This window comes from Panicum virgatum, chromosome 8K, assembly GCF_016808335.1.
Source record: "Panicum virgatum strain AP13 chromosome 8K, P.virgatum_v5, whole genome shotgun sequence".
NCBI lineage: Eukaryota > Viridiplantae > Streptophyta > Magnoliopsida > Poales > Poaceae > Panicum > Panicum virgatum.
The window spans coordinates 15443143-15449142 of record NC_053143.1 but is presented as its reverse complement, the minus strand read 5'-3'; positions in this window follow the sequence as shown (position 1 = coordinate 15449142).

Here is a 6000-nt window from a genome sequence, read left to right as displayed (position 1 = left end):
GTTCTCGGATTTCCCGGCAGCCCATCCGTGTGTGAGCGTACGGTCCGCACGGGTGCCCAAATTGAGTTCGTACATGATTTCCCAGTGCTCCTGGGTGCTTTCAAAAAAAAAACAAAGAAAAGCACATGAACACAAAGACATATAGCCAAGACATCGGATAACCTGTAATGAAAGGGACAAACCGACTGCTCCTCTTTTCCCCTTGCTACAGTCAAGACAGGATGAAAGGGTGAGTCGGAGGCGATCTGTGTTTCCGGTGTGATTCCGCCGGTCCCTTTCTTCTCCGGCGGCCGGGTAGGCGTCGGAGAGGGCGGGGACCGGGGAAATCGACGTGCGGTTGTGTATAGGTTAGTTTACCTAGGGTTTGCTCGCCCACTGTTGGAGAACGGCTTATTAGTGCCGGTCACAGGACGTGTTAGTGTCGGTCCCTGTGGCCGGCACTAAATGGCCGGCACTAACATGACATACGTTAGTGCCGGCTACTCTGACCGGCACTAACGTGCGTATGTTAGTGCCGGTCCGTAATACCAGCCGGCACTAACGTGCCCGACCCCGCCCGAATCCTGACAGCAAGGTTAGTGCCGGCTGATATAACTAGCCGGCACTAAATATTTTTTCTTCTTTATGTTTCTTTTCTTTTCGTTTTTATACATATGGCTATGCGTATTTCTACCGTATGTGACTACATAGTCGTACTCTTTGCATTGCACAGTATTATTAGAACAGTATATTACACTAACATTATATATATATATATATATATATATATATATATATATATATATATATTTGTCATGTATGGAACACTTAGAAGTTCAAAAGTACATGAGATATTACAAATTATTAAGCACATCAACTATAGTAACGTATCAGCTTCCTCGTCGTCGGATCTTCTTGGGCGACGCTTATACGGAGATCGCCATGAAATTTGCCCTTAGGATTTATGACTTCATCGAGTAGAAATCCGCAGATGTGATTGTGCTCACGTACATTGAATGCCTCCACTGTCATTTGCCCTTTTTCATTTGCAAAAGAGTTGATCCACTCGCATACGTAGTATCCACATAAGTTGTTTCCTTGGCCCTGTCTCCAACACTATGGACAAATGTGGGTTACGATATAGAATTTTTCTGATGTTTATTGCGAATGACATTAGTAGCGAGAGTATATTCATACCGGAAAATCAGTCACCCAATGAAGAGGCTCGATTTCACCTATGGGCAAGCCTATGTGTTTGTGGAGGTAGAGACTCCATGCATTATTTACCACCTCGATGATATCTTGGTACTTTGATTTATCTTGCCTTAACGAGTCGTACACCAAGACCTTGTGCTCCTCAATCCGAATACAAAGCAATATCCAATGAAAGCTGTGCATATACATACGCATAACCAATTAATGTTGATTATAATAGTTATTAAATAGTATTATTAATACGAAGGGATTGAAAAAAAAGGCTAACAAAGAACGACTCACTGATGGTTGTATGGCAAGAGAATGAAGGGACACATGCTATTCTTACGCAACCCCCTGTATATAACATTGACTATGTCTCAAGGATTTTGCGCTACCGATTTCTCGTGTATAATATCGGGGTCGAAGAACCCGACGTTATGGAAGTTCTTCTTTCGGAAAATTTGAATTTTTGACCTACGGGACACAAGAAAAACGGGGATCAGTCAACACACAAGGCTAAAATAATGAAACGAGATACAATAATTACATGCACCATACACTGACGAGGGACTTGTGAAGGGCATCTTGATGGTATAAATCGTAAAGTGCTGCAAACTCGATATATACATCATCTCCCCCCGCCAGAAATGCTCATCTTTAATCCGAGCTGGGAACATCTCTAATTGATTAGCTTTAGATTGCACGGCATACCATTTGTGTAACTCGGCCATTCTCGTTGGTAGGAATGGTAGCAACTCTGGCCATATCAAAGGTTCACCAAGTACAAACTTTTTCTTGCCGCGGGCATTTTGTAGGGCCTCCCCAAGCAATTGAGCCCTTGTTAGATCAGTTTGCAATATCATCCCAGCCATGGTCAACGGATCTCGTGATTCATCGGGACATTCTTCACGCGGCACTATCAATGAAGGGATCGATTGTTTGGACTGCTCTCCGAGCTGGGGAACGGTCTTTGCATTAATCCGCCGATTCTTGGGGTTGATGTAGCACTTTCTGATCTGCCGATCATAATCCGACTCCCTTTCTTTCTCCTTGGTGGGATCTTTAATGAAGTGTTTAATGAAGTGTGCCTTTGCAACCGGATCTACTTCTGGCTTCTTGTTCGCAGCCTCCCTCAGTAGCTTGTGCTTCAGCAAGAAGGTTTGAAACGATTCTTCTGCCTCTTCCTCTTCTGGAGCCTTCTTTTTCTTCTTTCTTTGCTGATTATGAGATGGCTGGATCGAAGGTACCGTGTATGTCTTCTGTCACTGACTCTGATTCTGTTGTGCGGCTGGTGATGATGCCGGAATTGGCTCGCTTTGTGCGGCTGGTGATGGCGGATCCATGCTGGGGTCCCGTGCAGGCGGTGGAGATGGTGGGCCAACACTAGGATTCCTGTCAGCTGGCGTTGGTGATCTTTGCCTTGAGCACCGAGTGGAATCTGTGTCTGCTTGTACCAATCTTATGTCACGCTTTGGCCACGCGATCCGTGTGTGTACGGCATGTTGTAGTTCTGTTTCTTCAGGACTTATAGGGATCGGGAGGTCCATGTCTTCCCAGCGTTCTTCAGTAATTCGGTCAACAAAGACTCTGGCGAATCCTTCAGGAATCGCCTGGCAATGTATTGTCCCGCCCTCTTCTTGGACTTCCGCATAACCCTCAGCACAAACTTTGAGCTTTTTCCCATAAAGAACCAGAAGCTCACATTGGGTCCTAACGGTGATGTCGTCAATGGGGTCTCTCGGCCTGTCGGCACCCAAATTAGGGTGCTCCGTGGAAGCAACACTGCTACGACGCTGAGAAGGGGGGTTGATCTCCACATTGGCAGCTGGTTGGTCCGAGCGTTGCCCAACTGCTGCCTCAAGTGACATTATCCGGTTTTCTAGGCTATGGATCTTCTCTGCCACTACTGCCTTGCTTCTGCATCGGCTTCAGTAGGTTTCGAGATCTCTGGAAAAGCCATATTTCCATGGAACTATGCCCACGCCTCGGGTCCGTCCAGTGTGTTCCGCATTCCCAAGAGCGTAAGTCAGCTTGTCATTCTCTCTGTTGGGCTGGAAGGTTCCTTCTTCGGTACGCCTCATTGCGTCCTCAAGTTTTTGGGCAGCCTCTCTTAGTACGTCGCTAGTCACAAACATTCCAGTGTCGGGATCTAGTGTGCCTCCATGAGCATAGAAGTAATACCTTGCTCGTTTGGGCCAACTCAAGGTCTGCGGTACGATTCCTTTTACAATTAAATTATTTTCCATCTTTTCCCATTTTGGAATAGCAACCTTATAACCTCCAGGCCCAAGTCTATGGAAGTTTTTCTTTTTGCTAGCATTCATTTTTCCTTGAATCGAGGCTGCCATGCTGTCAGCACTGTGCTTGTAATTCACGAATTCATTCCACCACTCTCGTTGCTTCTTACAGACTTTATCAAAATCTGGTGTGAGGCCCTTGTTGACAAAGTTTGCCACCAATTTTTTCTTGAACGAGCCGAACTGAGTTGCCATCTTCTTAAATGCCCATCCCTTTACTTTGTCAGCTTTGCCTGGGGGAAAGTTGAAGTGCAACAATACCTCTTTCCATAACAAATCTTTCTCTGAATCTGGCACGATATCTTCAGGTCGATCAGAGACTTTATTTCTCTTCCAAAGCTTGTACTTTATGGGGACGAATTCCCTAACAAGATATCCCAATTGATTTACAAATGTCGTCTTAATTTGACCAGGGGCTAGTGGCTCGCTGGTTGCTTCGTTGATCTTCGTGATAGTCGTACATCCTACCATCTTCCTCTTGGAGCCACGTTTCCATTTAGGCTTCGTCGATCCTGATGCCTGAAAGAATCGCAAATTTATCAAGTGGGTTGCTAGCAACTAGTGGACGTCGCGGCAGGTATGTGTAACATATATATTGAGAAAATGTTTATCCTGATGCCTGAAAGAATCACTAAACTTTTATACCTTGGCTTCCTCGACATTTTCTTCTTCCTCCCCACTAATATCTTGGTCCTCGTCGCCATGATAATGCAAGTTTAAAAATTGGCTGCCATCGTTCTCGTCCTCATCAAACTCTGGAGCTACGTACGCAGTACTATCACGAATGAGGTCGTGCATTAACTCGTCTTGGTTGTCCGTAGGATCCATTTCCACTACCTGAAATAATAATAAAACAGCAAGCCACATACTATATGAGGTTACAAAGCATCTATTAAATCAAAGGTTATCCTGTTTCTTCCTTATGATTCCTATATCATGTTATGATATCATACTATATCATACTGGAGCCCCATACTATATGAGGTTACAAAGCATCTATTAAAGCCACATATTATATCATACTGCCTAGACTGAACAATCTACAGATTATGATACCTTACAGATTTGAGGAGTTTCTTGAGGATCTAGTGTTCTTGGTGGAGACAGGGGAGATACCTATGTCTCGGATTGATGATGCGGTCGAGCGGAGCATCCATTTTCAGACCCATCTCTGCTGGATATAGTTGGTTATAAGGTAAGGTGTCCTACTTCTATCTTTCTATTTTTATTTAATAGATTGTACAATCAAACATACCAACTGGTTGCTAGATCGATAGATTGTACAATCAAACATACCAACTGTTTTTATTTAAGGTAAGGTGTCCTACTTCTGTTTTTATAATGATGATAGCACATATGAGAGCAAAGAGGATCCAGTTAACTGAACACAGATTAACACATAAGAAAACTATTTGACTGTAAAAAAAAAAGAAAACTATTTGAGCAGTGCCATCTCTGTGGTAGCGGCATACATGAACCCAAGCATGCTGGCATGGCTTGCAATGCAACATTAGAGCTAGCAGAAAACTCGCCAGTGATGATGAAGACAGGTAGCAATGAGATCCACTACAGAATCAGACTTCGATCTAGCAATAATGTAGTTTATCTTGTATTAAAAAAGGTATACCGGTGCATTATGACAAATAGAAATGTCAGTACATCGGGTATGCAATTTTGTTTCCTTGAATTTACTTGGCAAGATTGTACAATCAAACATACCAACTGGTTGCTACTTGTTTAAGGTTACAAAGCATCCATTTTTTTGTTTTGCTTGCTACTTGTTTTTGTACTATCAAACAGTTGTGCATGTATAAACTTTTGTGGTTCGGATGATAAAACCGAAAGGGCATTCACCTTCCATGAGTAGAAACATACCAACTATGGGGGTCCAGTAAATATGTTTATAATTCTTTAGTGTGGAGGCCCCTAGCTACTACTTTAAGGTAGTGCGAAAGGACTCATGCATATGGTTATCCTGTCGGAAATTAGCATTGCTGCCCTCTTTCACAAAGAAATGGTAATTATTTATCGAGGTGAAGTGGCCTCAATCTTGAAGGGACAATTTCACCTTGGAAATGTCTGTTATCAGTGGTGGACATATGATGGTTTGCCATTATATTAACTTTGATTATTTTTCATTCTTCGGAAAGGATTATTTATCACCATGCTTCTCATCCATGGAGCAAAAACAAAATACTTATTTGGATGGTAAGATTCCTTTATCGTTCCTTGGTCAGATATGTAACCAGTTCTGATTGTATTATTTTGTACCTGATAAGCATGCTAAATGGTAAAAGACTTCAAAATGCCTTATTTGCCCATGTCATTCAGTCATTGTTAGTTTTACTTGAACACATGTTAGATGTTCATCGAGAATGACATCTAAGAATGTCATTGGACAGTCAATATAATGGGTAATAAAAATCATGTATGTGAAGTCTCGAGTACTGTAAATACTCAGTAACCTGTACTCTAAAAATGCACATTTTTTATGTTATAGTATGTTGAAATATGTGGCATATCTTGT